The sequence below is a fragment of the Mustela nivalis genome, assembly GCF_964662115.1.
Source record: "Mustela nivalis genome assembly, chromosome: 9".
In the NCBI taxonomy this organism is placed as follows: domain Eukaryota; kingdom Metazoa; phylum Chordata; class Mammalia; order Carnivora; family Mustelidae; genus Mustela; species Mustela nivalis.
In genome coordinates this window covers 75,629,344-75,647,079 of record NC_139028.1, presented here as the reverse complement: position 1 = coordinate 75,647,079, position 17,736 = coordinate 75,629,344, and the positions used below count along the sequence as shown (strand labels likewise).

The following is a 17,736-nucleotide window of genomic DNA, read 5'->3' as shown; positions in this document are numbered from 1 at the left end:
AGGTGACACAATAGGGGAAGGAAAAGCAGTCAATTGCTTGCAACAAGTAGCCAACAAACTGGGAAAAGATTTTTTCCTCTGGTTTCAGTTGAATGCCAGCTTTTGGAAGGTAAATAGAAGAGGCCTGATGAAAGAGTAATAGACACCCCCAAATGAGGGAGGGCATTGTTTGTACAAAGTTAGCAGGAGGAGAGATGCCAAGCATGCAACTGAGCCACTGGCACTAAAGTCATCGAAGGGGAAGAAAAATCCGGAAAATCAAATCTTTACTTTTGCAATGATAAAGGTAATTTTACAATTGTTACAATTGTTGCTCCATATAATTTACTTCTTTCTTAAATATTAAACACAGTATAGAAGGTGTTACATATTGTTAGGGTCTCTTTCAAAATTAATCAAATAATTATGAAAAAAATCATTTGCATTTTCAAAGTTTTTAGCATTAAAATTTATAACTTACTTGATCATGGTCTATATGCACTGCAATTTTTCCTTAAATCTATTCCCCTACAACAGAACTACTGATAATAATTACAAAAAGGAAGCAAACTGTCTGTAAAAAGTTTGATTAAATACAGAGTTTAAAAAAGACTATGGGATATTTGCAGAAGGGCTAGCATGGTCTTCTGAGGCTTGTAAATTACCCTAATACATAGAGCCTGCTAAATTCTCCATATTTTTGCAAATTTCGCATGTCTTATGTTGACATCCTTTTAAATTAACAGTATCTCTCCTATCAAGGACGGAAAGAAAATCCTTAGAGGCTCAAGAGTTAGGACTTTCACTTATCCTCTCCCCAGCCCTTCTTCCTCAGGCTTTTTCCCTCTTCCAAGAAGTACCAACAGTGTGGGGAAGAGGAAGAGCATGGGCAAAGAGGCAGCAGGGTTAGGGCACAAGAGCCCTGCAGGCTAGTCAAAGGTCAGCACGGAAGGGACTGTCTGTGAGAGGACAAGGAAGCTGAACTTCTCATGAGCCAGCTCAACTGGAGGGCAGCCAATCTCTGTCTCCTTCCTGGGCCCGCCGGGAGCTCTCCATGGCTGTTTGGCCCTACATAAAAACAAAAATACTCTGTAGAAATAGGGTCTAGTTTTACCTTTTTAGGTGAACAGACTGAGCCAGGTTTCAGCAGGGGGTCAAGGGACAGAGGACAGAGAGGACCAAACTGGTATTTGCTCTGTCAAAACTTACAGGCTTATTTGGAAAGACTGAAACTAAATAAAGCTTCTTATGAACATAGGACTAGAGTTGTGAAATCTGGTCAAAGGGTTTCATGCAAGGTTGTATGTATGTATGTATGTATACATACATACATACATACATACACACATGTATGTATACACTCTCATGGTAATGGGGAAAAGTAGGGAAAATGCAATATTTTAATTAGGAAAGAAAGCGATTATTTTTCGTAAATTCATAACATTTCTCATGCCAGCAATTTTCTTTTTATACTGGAACGCAGGAAAGATGCTCCCAAGTTTTTGCCCCTCTCCTCAAAATGAAAAGGGAAGTAAAATTCTTTTCACAGAAATAAAAAGCACTTTTTAAAAAAAAGATTTTATTTATTTGTCAGAGAGAGCGAGCCAGTGAGCAAAAGCAGGTGGAGCAGGAGGCAGAGGGAGAAGCAGACTCCCTGCTAAGCAGGGAGCCCCACATGGGACTTGACCATGACCCAAACTGAAGGCAGATGCCCAGCCAACTGAGCCACCCAGGTGTCCCTAAAAGGCACTTTTTAAAAAAGAGCATTAAACCAACATTAGATGACTTATCTTCCCGTTTAACTGGGTTTTTCTTCAGATTTTCTAAGAAAAATTGACGTCTACCTTGATGTGTTAGTTCCTTTTTTGCTTTCATAAATTGTTTTCTCACATTTACTTCCTAGAGAAGTACTTTTTTATTGTTCTGTGAAAATCTGACTGTAATCCATCAGATATCAATTGTTAGTAAGGTAATATGTGTAAAACTGGGGATGTCTGGGTGGCTTAGTCAGTTTAGCGTCTGTCTTTGACTCAGGTCGGGCTGACCCAAGTCGGGCTTTTCTCCCTCTACCTGCTGCTCCCCCTGCTTGTACTCTTTCTCTCTTGCTCTGTCAAAAAAAATAAATAAAATATATTTAAAATATTATGTGTAAAACTGAAAAACAAACATTTATGTCCAGAAATCATGGGCCTTTTGCTTTTTTTGCACTAAGGTGCTCTCAGCCTATATTCTGGAAATATGCATAGAAACATAAGGGATACCTGATCTCTCCTGAGGACATGATCTTGCTCAATGCCTGTCTGGGTTCATTGTCTTTACGATAGGAGGAAGAATACTGAAGAGTGGGTCCAACAAGGAGGAATATTACCCAAGGCAGCCTGAGACAACATAGCTGTCCCCAGTTTTCATCCTCCTATTTGTAGGGAGTCAAGGTCATGGTACGGAAGACAACCTTGTGCGTTCGTGGGCCAGGGAAATGCAGAGAGGTAAGCGGTGAAGCTGAGATCAGGTGAGTGAAGCCATGAACAGAGTGAGGTGGGTGCAGAGGGTCAAGGGTAGTGTTTCAGTTCTGAAGCTAGAAACGGGAAGCGGGGCCGGAGTGCCTCTTTTATGTCAGCTTTTGAGAGAGTTCTGGTGCTTGGAGCAGATGCCCAGCACTCCAAGCTAAATACTGAAAATCAATAAGTATACCAGACCTATTTCCATTCACTCTTTCAAATACTTTCTTTTCTTTTCATCTCAGTGCTATAATAGTGTTTTATCCTTTCATTCTTCCTTCCATGGGTTCCTGTTTTTAAACTCCCTTCTCCATACTTCTAGGTTCCTTTGCATTTTGGGGGTTTGTTTCCTTTAAGGGCTTTGTGAAAGCTAGCATTTTTGCCTTTTTTTTTTTTTCCCCTTTGTTCGTGTAGTCTGACCTGGAAACCAGGACTTTATGTTGGCCTAGATTTCTCTAATCAACTCTGCAGAAAGTGAAATAGCTTGGCGACAGGCATAATAATAATAATTAAAAATAACTGTGAGCACAGAACTAAGAAATGAGATTCAAAAATAAAAAGGAAAGTGATAGAGAGTCCTAGGCTTTCATGCAAAAATATCTATTCTGGTCAACTTAGAAGCACCCTTACAAATCAGTTTAATAGCCATCTCCCAACGTGGAGAAAAGCAAAACCATTGGGAAATACTGCCTTCGGGAGTAAAGTTTGCTTTGTGTATTACCTTCTGGTGAAATTCCCACATACAAACCAACATTTGAAAAGCTTGATGAAAACAATGGCTGCCACTAGTTAGATTTCCAAGGGTCCTTGTAAAACACAGAGTAGATTTGTTTTGCTGGGACAACTCCTTCGTAGAAGTTCTCCCTTAAATCCATGCATGGTCATTTTCTATCTCCCATTTATGCATTCTTGTTTGCTGAACGTAGTCCCGTCAGCGAGTTATTTTAAAAAAGTACTTTTTAAAGTTACCCACACCCTAAACAGCAGAACTGTTCTGTGTATACAAATGCTCTGGAAAGGCACAAGTCAGGTATTGGGTGTAGGCACAGGACAAACCGCATCGTCTGCCTTGGCAGCCCTGTCCTCACCTGCAGGCTGCCCACACACACTCCCTTCCAAACGGTGCTCTTCTGATGCCAATTGGCTAGCTGAGCCACTCCGGGAGGAGGCCTATGGGAGGAGAAGGGGGGGAAGGTGATGCAGAGAAATATTTTATAAACTAAACTTTAAGCTTTCAATTTGATTTACTCTTTCAACCAATTCACACTGTAAGTCCCATGTCTTAAAAACCTTGGATACTGAGGAGTTAAAGGGGTATGGAAGCTGGTGTAGCCCAGGGCTACCATCCAAGGCCGGCAGAAAAGGCAGCAGGAAGGGTTTGGTTCTGGCTAGGCTACAGACGGGCCATCTGGATGCAGGGAAGGCCTAGAATGCCAGAAACAGCTTTTCTTTTTGGTGTTAGGCTTCATTAAGTTCAGCCTGGGGAGAGTCTTTTTGGTTTGAGACCCAAACTGAGAGTCTTCTTTGAATAGGGATTTGAAATTTTGAATTTTATGGAGCAAAACACCCACTACATACAGTCTTTTGGTAAGGAAAGTCACAAAAAGCAATGTACATGAGTAAATATATTTTTAAAAGCATTCAGACCAGACTCCTAGATTTATAAACACACAGAAAGTATGTGTAGCCTTTAAATAATTTCGATAGGAATAGATAAATCTGAATAGGTCATCTGAAAAGGGGGGGAAAAAACAACAAAACCTTAGTTTTTAAAAAAAATATTGTACCAGTCTGTGATTCTGATAAAGAATTATTTTATTGTTTTTCCTATAGTTCACCTGGAAAGCAGCGTCACCACACTGGAATTACTTTGAGGTCTTTAAAATTATTTTCCTCCTCCATTTTTATTTTATATTTAACTATATTACATTTGGCATAAAGTTGGCATGGGCCAGTTATAATTCCTTTCACAGGAAATTTTCTTTAGTAAAACTGAAAGAAGAAAAAATGCTGCAGGGAAATTATAGCAACTTCCTACTCTATATCACTCATGAACATACACTCTTTTTGGAAACCACCCTCTTTAAAAGATACGATCTATTCTTCCCTAGCTATAGCAGTCTGCTTTAGATTTGTATGTGTTATTCTTAACAATTAAAGGAAAAGGTGAATGTAAATTCACTTGGACAAAACAAAACAGGAAAGAGAATATTATCCTTAAGAGAATTCTTACCTTAAGGAAGAGAAAACGCACGTATCTTTCTGGGTGGGGAAGGAGTGGGTGGGGGCCCGGGCAGACCTTTTCCTCTCCAAGGCATTAATTGCCACCTAGCAGCAGAGAAGGGAATTGCACACTGGACTTCAAGTCAATTGGTTTTAAAGGGCACGTTACTTTTTTTTTTTTTTTTTAAAGTAATCCCTACACTCAACATGGAACTTGAACCCACAACCACCGGATCAAGAGTTGCCCACTCCACAAACTAAGCCAGCCAGGCGCCCCTAAAGGGCATGCTACTTTTTTTTTTTTTAAGATTTTATTTATTTATTTGTGAGAGTGAGAGAGTATGAATGAGAGAGAGAGAGAGAGAGAGAGAGAGAGAGAGAACAAGCAGGGGAAGAGGCAGAGGGAGAACCAGATGAGCAAGGACCCTGATGCGGAACTCAATTCCAGGACCTGGAGATCATGCCCTGAGCCGAAGGGAGACACTTAACCGACTGAGCCACCCAGGTGAAAGGCACGTTATTTTTAACATGACCAATATTTGAAGAATAATTAGCCTACTCGTAGATTAGGGATTGAATTTTTTTTCTCTTGTCATGAGGAAACAAAAAGAAATAAAACAAATGAAAAATTTTGGCTTATTGATAAGAATGCTATTTCCATCACAAAATGTCTTGGTTTTTGTTGTTATTGTTGTTTCTCAGTGGTTACCTCTGCCACCTCAGCAATAGGCCAAAGGGAAAGAAAGGCTGAACTCACTCTGGGACTAAAAAATGCTGGCTTTAAAGGTAGAACTGGGTGTAGGCATCTTTATTTTAAAGATCTTATTTATTTATTTATCACAAGTAGGCAGAGAGGCAGGCAGAGACAGAAGAAGAGAAGCAGGCTCCCCGCCGAGCAGAGAGCCCGATGCAGGGCTCAGTCATGGGACTCTGGGATCATGACCTGAGCCGAAGGCAGAGGCTTTAAGCCACTGAGCCACCCAGGTGCCCCAGAACTGTCTGTTTTTAATACAGAAAGTGATTTTCCAAATAATCTTGGGGTGGATTTCTATAAAAAAAGGATCAAAATGGATTTTATTTGGTTAGGATAAGAGGTTGTTTATTTTAAAAATTAGAAGACATCTTCCTATAAAGCATGAAATAATTTCTAGACCAATGAGTATTCAAATCTGTTGAAGAAGGACATCCTTATTTCAAACTTTACCAACTATGTGTCTACTTTTATAGCAGTCAGCCATACTGAATGCCAAGGCTTTAAAGGAGTCCCTATCCTTGTATTTCAGAGATCTGGGCAACTAAAACAAAATTAACTTCTTTCTTCAAAGAAGACCTACAGGTGGCCAACAGACACATGAAAAGATGTTCAGTATCACTCATCATCAGGGAAATGCCAATCAAAACCACAATGAGATATCACCTCATACCTGTCAGAATGGCTAAAATAAAAACACAAGAAACAACAAGTATTGGTAAGGATGTGGAGAAAAAGGAACTCCCGTATGCTGTTGGTGGGAATCCAAACTCACGCAGCCACTGTGGAAGACAGAATGAAGGTTCCTCAAAACATTAAGCATAGAACTACTCTAAAATCTAGTGATTGCACTACTGGGTATTTACACACACAAAAAATGCAAAAACACTAATTTTGGGGATACATGCACCCTATGTTTACTGCAGCATTATATGCCATAGCCAAACTATGGAAACTGCCCATGTGCCCAATGATTGATGAATGGATAAAGACAATATGATATATATATAGATATAGATATATAATGAAATACTATTCAGCCATCAAAAATAATGAAATCTTGCCATCTGCAGCAACATGGATGGAGCTGGAAAGTATAATACTAAGCAAAACTAGTCAGCAAAAGACAAATACTATATGATTTCACTCATATGTGGAATTTAAAAAACAAAATAAATGAGCAAATGGAGAAAAAAAAAAACAAAGAAATAGACTCTGTTTTTAAAACTAAGCTTTCTGCCCAACATGATGCTTTAACTCACAATCCTAACAGCAAGAGTTTCATGTTCTACCAACTGAACCAGTCAATCAGGATATAGACTCTTAAATATAGAGAACAGACTGATGGTTACCAGAGGGGAGGTGGGTGGGGGGAAGGGTGAATTAGGTGATGGGGATTAAGGAGTATGTTTCTCATGATGAAAAAATAAGTTACATTTTTAGCCAGGAACCTTTTTTTCAACTTCTTAGCTTTTGAAGTTCTCCTAAATATTTAATTTTGCTTGAATCTCCTTTGAGAAATGTTTATTTATTTATTTATTTATATTTTTAAAACTGTGCTGAGCAGGGAGCCTGATGTGGGGCTTGATCCCAGGACCCTGAATTATGACCTGAGCTAAAGGCAGACACTTAACTGATTGAGCCACCCAGGAGCCCCATTACTTTATTTATTTATTTAAGATACTATATATGGGGGAGGGAGTCACACACTGGACACTTCAGTTTGCCACATTTTATTTAGCTAAATAATAGGTATTGTTACAGTATAGATTCTATGAGTATATTATCACCAAAGCAACCAGCAACATTTTGGAAGACAAATGCTGGTTTAAAGATAATAGTAATAGCTAATATCTTATTGAGTATTTACGATGAGCCAGACAGTGTGTTAAGTGCTTTAAATAAAAAGTTCACTTAGTCTTCACAATAATCATAAAAGATACTAGCCAATATTATCTTTATTTTATTTTTAAAAAATTTTAAAAATATTTTATTATTTATTTGACAGATAGTAAGTGAGCACAAGCAGGGGGAGTGGCAGGCAAAGGGAGAAGCAGACTCCCTACTAAAGCAGGGAGCTCGATGTGGGTCTCGATCCCAGGACCCTAGAATCATGTCCTGAGCTAAAGGCAGACATTTAACCGACTGAACCACCCAGGTACCCCTTAAAAAAGATTTTATCTGCACCCAGTGTGTGGCTTCAACTCAACCCCAAGATTAAGAGTCACAGGCTCTACCAACTGAACCAGCCAGAAGCCCTGGTGACTTCCAATTTTAGATCTGCAGCCTCCATCTTTCCACTGAATTCCAACTCACATGCCAACAAACTATGCCTCAACTCCACTAGATAGTCCAGCAGATATCCCAAAGTTGAAATATACAAAACTGCCTTCTCATCTCCCCACCTCCCACCCAAGACTTGCTCCTCCCACCTCTCTTTCCGTACAGTTCACTGGAACTCCATTCTTCCATCTGCTCAGTCCAGTAACATTCATCATTTTGCAACCTCTCTTTCTCTTACCTGCCACATCAGCAAAGTCTTGTTGGCTCTGCCTTCAAAATAGATGCAGAATCCAACTATGCCCCACCATCTCAGCATTACAACTCTGGCCCAAGCCACCGTCATTTCTAAGAGCCTTGATCTTATCAGCCTGCTTGGCCCTCTATAATCTGTTCTCAGTACATGGATCAGGACAATCTTTTTTAAAGGCCAGTCTTGGGGCACTCAACTGGCTCAGTTGGAAGAGCTTGGGACTCTTGATCTTGGGGTTGTGAGTTCGAGCCCCACATTAGGCGTAGAGATTACTTAAAAATAATTAAACTTAAGAAAATGAAAATATGGGACGCCTGGGTGGCTCAGTCGATTAAGCCACTGCCTTTGGCTCAGGCCATGATCCAGTGTCCTGGGATCGAGTCCCACATCGCACTCCTTGCTTGGCAGGGAGCCTGCTTCTCCCTCTGCCTCTGCCTGCCTCTCTGCCTGCCTGTGCTCGTTCTAGCTCCTCTCTCTCTGACAAATAAATAAAATCTTAAAAAAAAAAAAAAAGGCCATTATTTATTAGCTCAGGATTTTTTTTTATTATTTTAAAGATTTTTTTATTTATTTGACAGAGAGAGAGACAGTGAGAGAGGGAACACAAGCAGTGGGACTGGGAGAGGGAGAAGAAGGCTTCCTGCTGAGCAAGGAGTCTGACAAGGGGTTCAATCCCAGAACCCCAGGATGGATCATGACCCAAGATGAAGACAGACGCTTAATGACTGAGCCATCCAGACACCCCAGTTCAGGATTTTTTAGAATTAAATAAAAATAAATTCTAATATGAGCCAAGCTGAAATTCTCCCATGGATATGTAACATTCATTGTTACTCAACAATCTAGATGACATTCTGTAATAATTGCTTCATTTCTGGAAAAAATATTTCTAAACAACTAAAGGATGCCAATGGCTTTTGTACAGGCCTCACTTTTGGTAATACTAAGGGAGGGAAATTATATTATGAGTTTAGATAAGACTCTAAATTGTTGCTCTTCTAAATTATGTCTATTAGTTCCAACTGTTCTATTCCAAGCTTTAGTTATTACCAGAAGAGAACTGTAACTTCTGAATAACTAGAAAAAGTAAAAATAAAAAGGTAGTAAACACAGATAAGGCTGCCTTTAGAATGAGGTATCAGTTAAATGTCTGTTAAATAAATGATAATATGGGCGCCTGGGTGGCTCAGTGGTTAAGCCACTGCCTTCAGCTCAGGTCATGATCTCGGGGTCCTGGGATCAAGTCCCGCATTGGGCTCTCTGCTCAGCAGGGAGCCTACTTCCACTTTCTCCCAATGCCCCCTCAGCCCCACGTGCCTCTCTGCCTACTTGTGATTTCTCTCACTGTCAAAAAAACAAAATCTTAAAAAAAAAAGAAGAAGAAGGTAGTGGGAGAAAGAGGTCAGTGTATTTATTACCCTCCCTCCCTCCATACTGGTCCAAGTTGGCAGTGGTACTGTACCATCTCTTGCTGCCTTGCCCACATGCTGATGTACTCTCTTCAGTTGTGCCTTTTGACTGTGCCATCTGTTTCCTGCTGGGACCCTGACGGATTTGAATAATATTTTAAATATTTACAGGGTACAGGAGGTATACAATACCTCCTGGGAAGACAGGAATGCCTTTCAAAGTGAGGTGGAAGAGAGATTCCTCAAGACTTAGAAGTCTGAAACGCAAAAGGTTGAGTGAGCAGCTAAATCTTCCATCTTGCTCTGTGACAGAGCCCAGGATGATGGCAAAACCTCAAAGGGGAAGTCTGCACCTGGGTGCTGGGGTTGCCAGATTCACTCATTTGAGTCCAGATTCTTGAGTTCCAAGAGTGGTAAATGAATACTGGAATCATCAGACCAGAAGGGAAGATGGCATAAAAGGAAATCTCAGCAGTAAATCAATGTGGACAGACAACTAAATAATTTCCAGGTATAGGGCATCTGGGTGGCTCAGGTCATGGTCTCAGGGCCCTGGGATGGAGCCCCACATCACATCGGGCTCCCTGCTCAGCAGGGAGTCTGCTTCTCCTTTTTCCTCTGTCCCTCTCCCCCACTCATGTACTCTCTTTAGGTCTCTCAAAGAAATGAAAAATAAAACCTTTAAAAAATAATAATTTCCACGTACTTCCACAATAATTAAGGCCCTAGAAACTTCGTACAATCGTAGGTGGAGAGGAAATGCTCAGTAACTGAGACTGACTTTCCCACCAGCCTTGGCAGGGTGAGAGCTCAAGATCAGATTCAGGTTGATCTAAAGAAATGCAATATTTATTTCAGTGGAATGAGAGCCACACCTACAATACATATATACTTATACAATGTACTGCATATTATAAATATTAGAAATATATTCTCACGGTAAATTTTCTTCCTTTCTTTAGATGTACATTATTATAGGAGAAAAAAAATCACTAAAATTTTAACAGTGATTTTTCTCTACCTAGTGAATTAGAAGACATTTTTTTCATGCTGTTTGCATTTGAAAAAGTTTAAATGTGTATTCCTTTTAGTATTGGAAAAAATTATAAAACCAACTGTAAGCTGACTTTTTTCCCTGTATATTTGAGCAGGAAAAAAACAGGGAAGGGGATATATCATAATCTTAGGTTCTATTTTCCAGTTGTTTCAGACCTACCAATATTAACCTTCTAAGAGGTATAATATAAACTCAACTTCAAGAAAACAAGCTTTTCTCACATTAAAAAAAAAAAGGTATTGTATACCTCCTGTACCCTGTAAATATTTAAAATATTATTCAAATCCGTCAGGGTCCCATCAGGAAACAGATGGCACAGTCAAAAGGCACAACTGAAGAGAGTACATCAGCATGCGGGCAGGGCAGCAAGAGATGGTACAGTACCACTGCCAACTTGGGCCACTATGGAGGGAGGGAGGGTAATAAATACACTGACCTCTTTCTCCCACTACCTTCTTCTTCTTTTTTTTTTTTTAAGATTTTGTTTTTTTGACAGTGAGAGAAATCACAAGTAGGCAGAGAGGCACGTGGGGCTGGGGGGGCATTGGGAGAAAGTGGAAGTAGGCTCCCTGCTGAGCAGAGAGCCCGATGTGGGGCTAGATCCCAGGACCCTGGGATCATGACCTGAGCCCTGAGCCGAAGGCAGAGGCTTAACCCACTGAGCCACCCAGGTGTCCCTCTCCCACTACTTTCTGATGTCCTGCTGGTGCCCTCCATCCGCTGAGCTCAACCAGAAGCCAGAGGGGAAAGGGATGTTGCTGAAGAAGATCTATAGGGGCAATGGAGACTATCTAGCTCAGAAACATCAAGGTATAAGCAATCCTACAAAGCTGCTATAAATATTTCCAAATTTAGGAATTAAGTGGTACAAACTTCCAGTAATAAAATAAATAAGTCACAGGGACGAAGAGTACAGCATAGGGTATATAGTCAATAATATTATAATAACTTTGTATGGTGGACCGGTAGTGACAACACTTACTGACGTGAGCATTTTGTAACATATATAATTGTTGGATCACTATGTTGAGACTAAAACTAATATAATATTGTATGTCAATTATACTTCAATTAAAGAAATTTTTTTAGGGGCGCTTGGGTGGCTCAGTCATTAAGCATTTGCTTTAAGCTCAGTTTTTAATCCCTGTATCCTGGCATGGAGCCCCACATTGGGCTCCCTGCTTGGCAGGGAGCCTGCTTCTCCCTCTCCAGCTCCCCTGTGCTTGGGTTCCCTCTCTCCCTATCTCTGTCATAAATAAATAAAATCTTTAAAAAAATTTTTTTAATAGAAAAAAAATACTTTCAAACTTAAAGATTTCTTCTAGAAGAGTATTCAGAAGACAGTTTTCGACATTAATTCTGGTACTGTGCAATATGTTTGGTATTATTATTATTATTGCTACTAACGTACCTTTATTCATTCTTAACTTTTTAAACCATATTGAGCACTCAGTTTGCATGACACCATATGTATGTGTGTGTGTATAATATAAATATGTTTATTTATATGTAATATATATAACATAAATTATATATGTGTGTGTATATATATGTGTGTATGTAAATATACACGTGTATATATATGTATATATACATGTGTGTGTATATGTGTGTGTGTGTGTGTGTATAGATATATATATAAAACATAGGCCTTGTCTTCCAGGAGCTTATGATTTAATAGATGGAGACAGTACATAAACAAACATGTACAATTGGGTTTTTTTGCTTTTTTAAATTGTTTTTATTAATACAATGTATTATTTGCCCCAGGGGTACAGGTCTGTGAATCATCAGGCTTACATACTTCACAGCACTCAAAACAGGTGCAGTTGTTATGTGTGTGTAGCAGGAGGTTAAAATGAGACTCTTACTTTTGTTTGCGCCTCTAAGAAAGTGAATTATTCCCACATTCCATGGTAAAGTGGAGGGCCATCAAATGTAGAAACTGAAAAAAAAAAAATGGGGGCTGCTTTTGCAATTCTTACTTGTCTATCCACTTCTAAGTTAGAAAAAAGTTGAAGTTTAGAAGATTTTGAGAGGCGGTGCCTGTGTAGCTCAGTTGGTGAAGCATCTGCCTTTGGCTCGGGTATGCCAGTATGCCTTTGGCTCAGGTCATGATTCTAGGGTCTTGGGATCGAGCCCCACGTTGGGCTCCCTGCTCATTGGAGAGCCTGCTTCTCCCTCTCCCTCTGCCTGCTGTTCTGTCTACTTGTGCTCTTTCTCTAGCTCTCTGTGAAATAAATAAATAAAATCTTAAAAGAAAAAAAAAAGATTTTGAGAGGGTTTTCAGTGTGCAGTGTGTTGACATTGCTTCTTTCCTCACCCCATGCCTAGGGAGATAGGCTTTATACAACTTTGATATATGGCCCTTAGAGCTGAGGGTTCTGGAGATCATAGTGCACTAATGTCAGGATGATATTTGAGGAAATCATTCATTCGGTACTTACAGAGCACTTAAAAAATACAAGTATATTCTAGGCACAGGTGACTACAGCTGTGAATGAAATACATGAAAATCTCCTGCCTTCATGGAGCCAACATTCTAGTGGAATCTAGACAAGCAAAGATGGCTGGCTAATTGCAAAGATGAGTTTTGAGTTTGGTCCAAATATATACTCCCAGAGGTGTGAGGCAAAGCCACTCCAGATATCTGGATCAGATATGGACTACTGAAGAAAGTCAAGTGGAAGAGTAGAGACTTCCACAGAAAGAAGCTTGAGGCATAGAGCACAGATGCCAGCAACCATTGAACTGATTGCCAGATGACATTTATTCACCCAAGTGTAAGCAAGAGATTGCCAGTATTTGCTCATCAGGGTAAGATGAGGGTAGAGGTGTTTCCAAAGAATGCATAAAGTAACAAGTATCAAGTGTAAACATCTGTTAAGTTCAGAGAGCATCAACCCTTAATTGCAGAACTTTATTAGCCATGTTAAGAACGCTCTTGCCCTTCCCTCGGTCCCAACTTGGGAGAAGTAAGGAAACCTCCTTGGTAAAGGGAAGGGGTATTAAAAAAGAAATTTTAGGTAGGGACACAGAAACGAAGTCAACCATTCCCCTTTCTGTCAGAACAGGCTCAAGCTGGAGGGAAGATAATACTGGTGATATTTGTGTCATGTTTCATTCAAGGAACAGGGAGGAATTAACTCCACTGAGTGTGGTTTTGGGTTTTGTTCTTTAAGGGAGAAAGAGTGGGAGGGCATGGGCACTGGGGGGAATGTGGGAGGGGCAGAAGGAGAGAGAGAATCTTCAGTAGGCTCCATGCTCAGCATAGAGCCCTACTCTGGGCTTGATCTCATGACTGAGACCATGACCCAAGCCAAAATCAAGAGTCCGACGCTCAAGTGCCTATGCCCAGGCACCCCAACCACTGGGTGTGTTTTAATGTATGGGGGAAAATAGTAAGTTATTTGCAAATTGTACCTTACACATCTCATTTGCACAATGTACCGATTATAGCTGTTAAACAGTAACATATTGAGATTTATATCCCCATGGGGAAAATTTCCAACTTGGCTTTTATTGAGCATTTACTGTTTAACTTGATTCTAAAAAAGCCTGGCATATGGGTGCCTAGGTAGCTCAGGTGGTTAAGCCTCTGCCTTCGGCTCAGGTTATGAACTCCGGATCCTGGAATGGAGCCCTGCATCCGGCTCCCTGCTCAGCAGGCAGTCTCCTTCTCCCTCTCCTTCCCTCCCTACTCTGCTTGTGCTCTATCTCTTGCCCACTCTCTCCCTCTCTCTCTAATAAATAATAAATAAAATATTTTTAAAAAATAAAATTAAAAAGCTTGACATAAATTAACCAGTGACTGGGGCACCTGGTGGCTCAGTGGGTTAAAGCCTCTGCCTTCGGCTTGGGTTGTGATCACAGGGTCCTGGGATCGAGACCCACATCAGGCTCTCTGCTCAGCAGGGAGCCTGTTTCCCCCACTCTCTCTGCCTGCCTCTCTGCCTACTTGTGACCTCTCTCTCTGTCAAATAAAGAAGTAAAATCTTAAAAAAAAAATTAACTAATGACCATTAAATTGAAGAAGCAGTGTTACATTTGCTGACCCAGTCTTCTTACTAAATATCTTTATTGACTAATTTTTCAGCTCTTGGTTAAGGACCAAGATGTATTCCACCCAAATCCCCAAAACATGCAGAAAGGAGCTGAAAGTCATATCAAAACTATGTTAAGTACTTAGGACCTTCAGTTTTGACAAAAGGACAACCAAATGCCTCTTCTGATGGCTCATAAGTGGAGCCTTGATAAGAGCCAATCACTGTGAATGAATAATATATCACAAAGCCCCAGATATTTGCAAAAGGGCAAGTTTGGGAGTAAGAGATTAACCACTCTTTCATTCAACAAATGTTTAGTGACTACCTATTACTATGCCAGGCCTTGTCCTAACACCTAGAAATACCTCAGTAAATAAAAAAATTCATATCCTTGAGTATTTATGTGATTCCCTATTACATATTTACAGTATCCCCATGCTGCAGCCCACCAACTTTTACTTGAATTAATTTCATTGAGTTTCTTTTTTTTGTATTCAACAGGATCCTTCTACGAAAGTAACACAGTAACAAGATAATGGAAGGGAACTCCTACAAATCAATGAGAAAATGACTAATAATAATAAATTGAGAAAAGGAATTAAATGACAATTCCCTAAAGCAACATAAATTGCCAAGAAATGCATGCAAAGTTTTTTTTTTTGCTAATCAAAAAATACATTAAAATTAAAGTTTTTTGTTTGCTTGTTTGTTTGTTTTCTTGCCTATCAACTTGATAAAGGTAAAAAGTACTCACCCTATCCAGTGCTGGTGAAGTCAGAAAGTGGAACTCTCAGGCACTGTAGAATATAAATTGATGTAACTTTTTACTGTTTTGTAACTTAGCCATATTTATCCTAATTGTAAATGCAGGTTCCCTTTGACCTGGCAATTCTATCACTATGAATTAATTCATCATAAAGAGGAAATCAGGAAAGTACACAAAATGTGTGTATGTATAAGAATATTCATTATAGTATTTTTATATTAGCACAGGCTTAGAAATGATCTAATGGCTTACCCATAGTTAATTAACATATTTCTACACAATGGGATAATATCGACTATTGAAAATAATATGTATCATTATTTAACGAACATGAAAACATGGCCATAACTTTTTTTAAAAAATATTTTATTTATTTATTTATTTATTTGAGAGAAGGGGAGAGAGAGAGAGTGCTTGCACATGGACAAGCAAGGAAAGGGGCGGAGGGGGAGGGAGAGAGGTAGACAATTTCAAGCAGACTCCTCACTGAGCATGGAGCCCATATGGGGCTCCATTCCATGATCCTGAGATCATGACCTAAGCCGAAACTAAGAGTCAGATGCTTAACCGTCTGAGCCATCCAGGCAACCCCACCATAACTTTTTAAGTGTAGTATAAAACAATTTAGGATGATCTTATTTGTAAAAACAATTATATATCTATTATACATATGTATATTTTTAAGCAGGCTCCATGCCCAGTGTGGAGCACAACGTGGGGCTTGAACTCACAACCCTGAGATCAAGACCTGAACTGAGATCAAGAGTTGGACCCTTAACAGACTGAGCAACCCAGGTGCCTCCATTATACGTATTTTTGAAGCAAGTGAATATATACATGTGAAGAATAGTCAAAATGTTTTTGGGCTACATGAACAATTTTAAATGAATAGTTCCTTGGTCTCTCAACATTCAGTATTTATTAAACATTTAGTATGTGCTAGGCATTATGCTGAGTGCTAGAGAAACAAAAGAGAACAATCTGTTAATTTAAACCTGTTAATTTAATTCACTAAATTAACAGTGATTTTTAAAAATGACAACAACCAATATTGGTGAATTTAGGGAGAAGACCCTCATATACTATTGTGAAGAGCGCCAAATCCTAACCACTAGACCACCAGAGAGGTTTCATCTAATATTGTGCAGAGTATAAACTGGCAAAACATTTCTGGAGGGCAATTTAGCACTTTCTATTAAAAGCTTTAGAAAAATCCATTTCATTTGACCCTGCAATTCCACTTTAAGGAATTTATTCTAAAGATTTTTATTTATTTATTTACTTGACAGAGATCTCAAGTAGGCAGAGAGGCAGGCAGACAGAGAGAGAGGAGGAAGCAGGCTCCCCGTGGACCAGAGAGCCCGATGTGGGGCTCTGTGGGACTCGATCCCAGGATCCCAGGATCATGACTGGAGCTGAAGGCAGAGGCCTTAACCCATTGAGCCACCCAGGTGCTCCAGGAATTTATTCTAGAGAAAGGAGTATAGCTTGCTTCTCCCTCTGCCTGACACTTCCCCTGCTTATGCTCTCTTTCTGACAAATAAATAAAATCTTAAAAAAAAAGAGTCTAAAAATATTTATCAAGCAGCTCATAAATGAGTGGGTAAGTGGTGGGGGGAACTAAATATTAAACAATGGGGACTTCGGTAAATAAAACATCATATATGCATAACGCAGAATACTAGAAAGTCATATTTAACCTAAAAATGTTTAACAGGGGAAAAAGACCAAAATATAAAAGCGAAGGTTTAAAAAGAGTGTGATACTAAATTGCTCTTAACTTGAGCAAATCACTTAAGTGATCTGAGTGTATTACTTACCTGCAAATTTAAGATCATTAAGGATCCTTTCAATTCATACCTTAACTCATACATATCTTCTCTACTTTGTAAAGAAAATAAGTCAACCCTGGCGCAAAGTGGATGTTACTGTACCGAAGTCTTTTATCTGAGGATTTACTGAAAGTTCTCAAGAGAGAAAATATGTTTCAGAAGAAAATGCCCAGTTCCCCTCCTCCAGTAGTCTAATCTACCAGATTAAAAATTTATATTAAAAAAAAAAACAGATAAAAACCAAGCATCATGCTTGGTTTTGAGACCCTAGAAAGACATTACTGCCCTCATGGAGTTCAAAGTCTTGTAGAGGAAACCAATCACGATAAAGCGCGATCAAGGGTAACAGCCTTGAAAAGTGTTTTCTCCAGGAAATGGAGAAAAGGATTCCAAAGTAGAAAGAAAAGCATGTACACAGACAATATACTAGACGAAGAGTGTGGTTCACACATACAAACGGACCATTATTTTGTGGCCTTTCTTACAGCCTCGTCCTCTCCCAGCCACATAACACCCCAAATCTCTGTGGACCCTGAACGAAAGATGTCCAGCGGCACACTGGATCACCTGGAGTCGCAGGTGTTGTCTCGATCGATTTCAGGTGTATCGGTCGGGCCGGTGAGGACTTGGCGGGAATCTGCA

The 17,736-nt window shown here is 39.7% G+C and overlaps 1 long non-coding RNA gene across 1 annotated transcript; it reads right to left on the bottom strand.

Annotated features, from left to right (window-relative positions):
* Window positions 1–249: 249 nt before the first annotated feature.
* On the bottom strand, window positions 250–17,650 carry LOC309840767. Its single transcript, XR_014298778.1, has 4 exons — window positions 17,557–17,650; window positions 4,711–4,805; window positions 3,566–3,647; window positions 250–1,047 (listed from the first exon to the last, which is right to left on the bottom strand). It is a non-coding gene; the product is annotated as an uncharacterized lncRNA (long non-coding RNA).
* Between the last annotated feature and the right edge of the window lie 86 nt (window positions 17,651–17,736).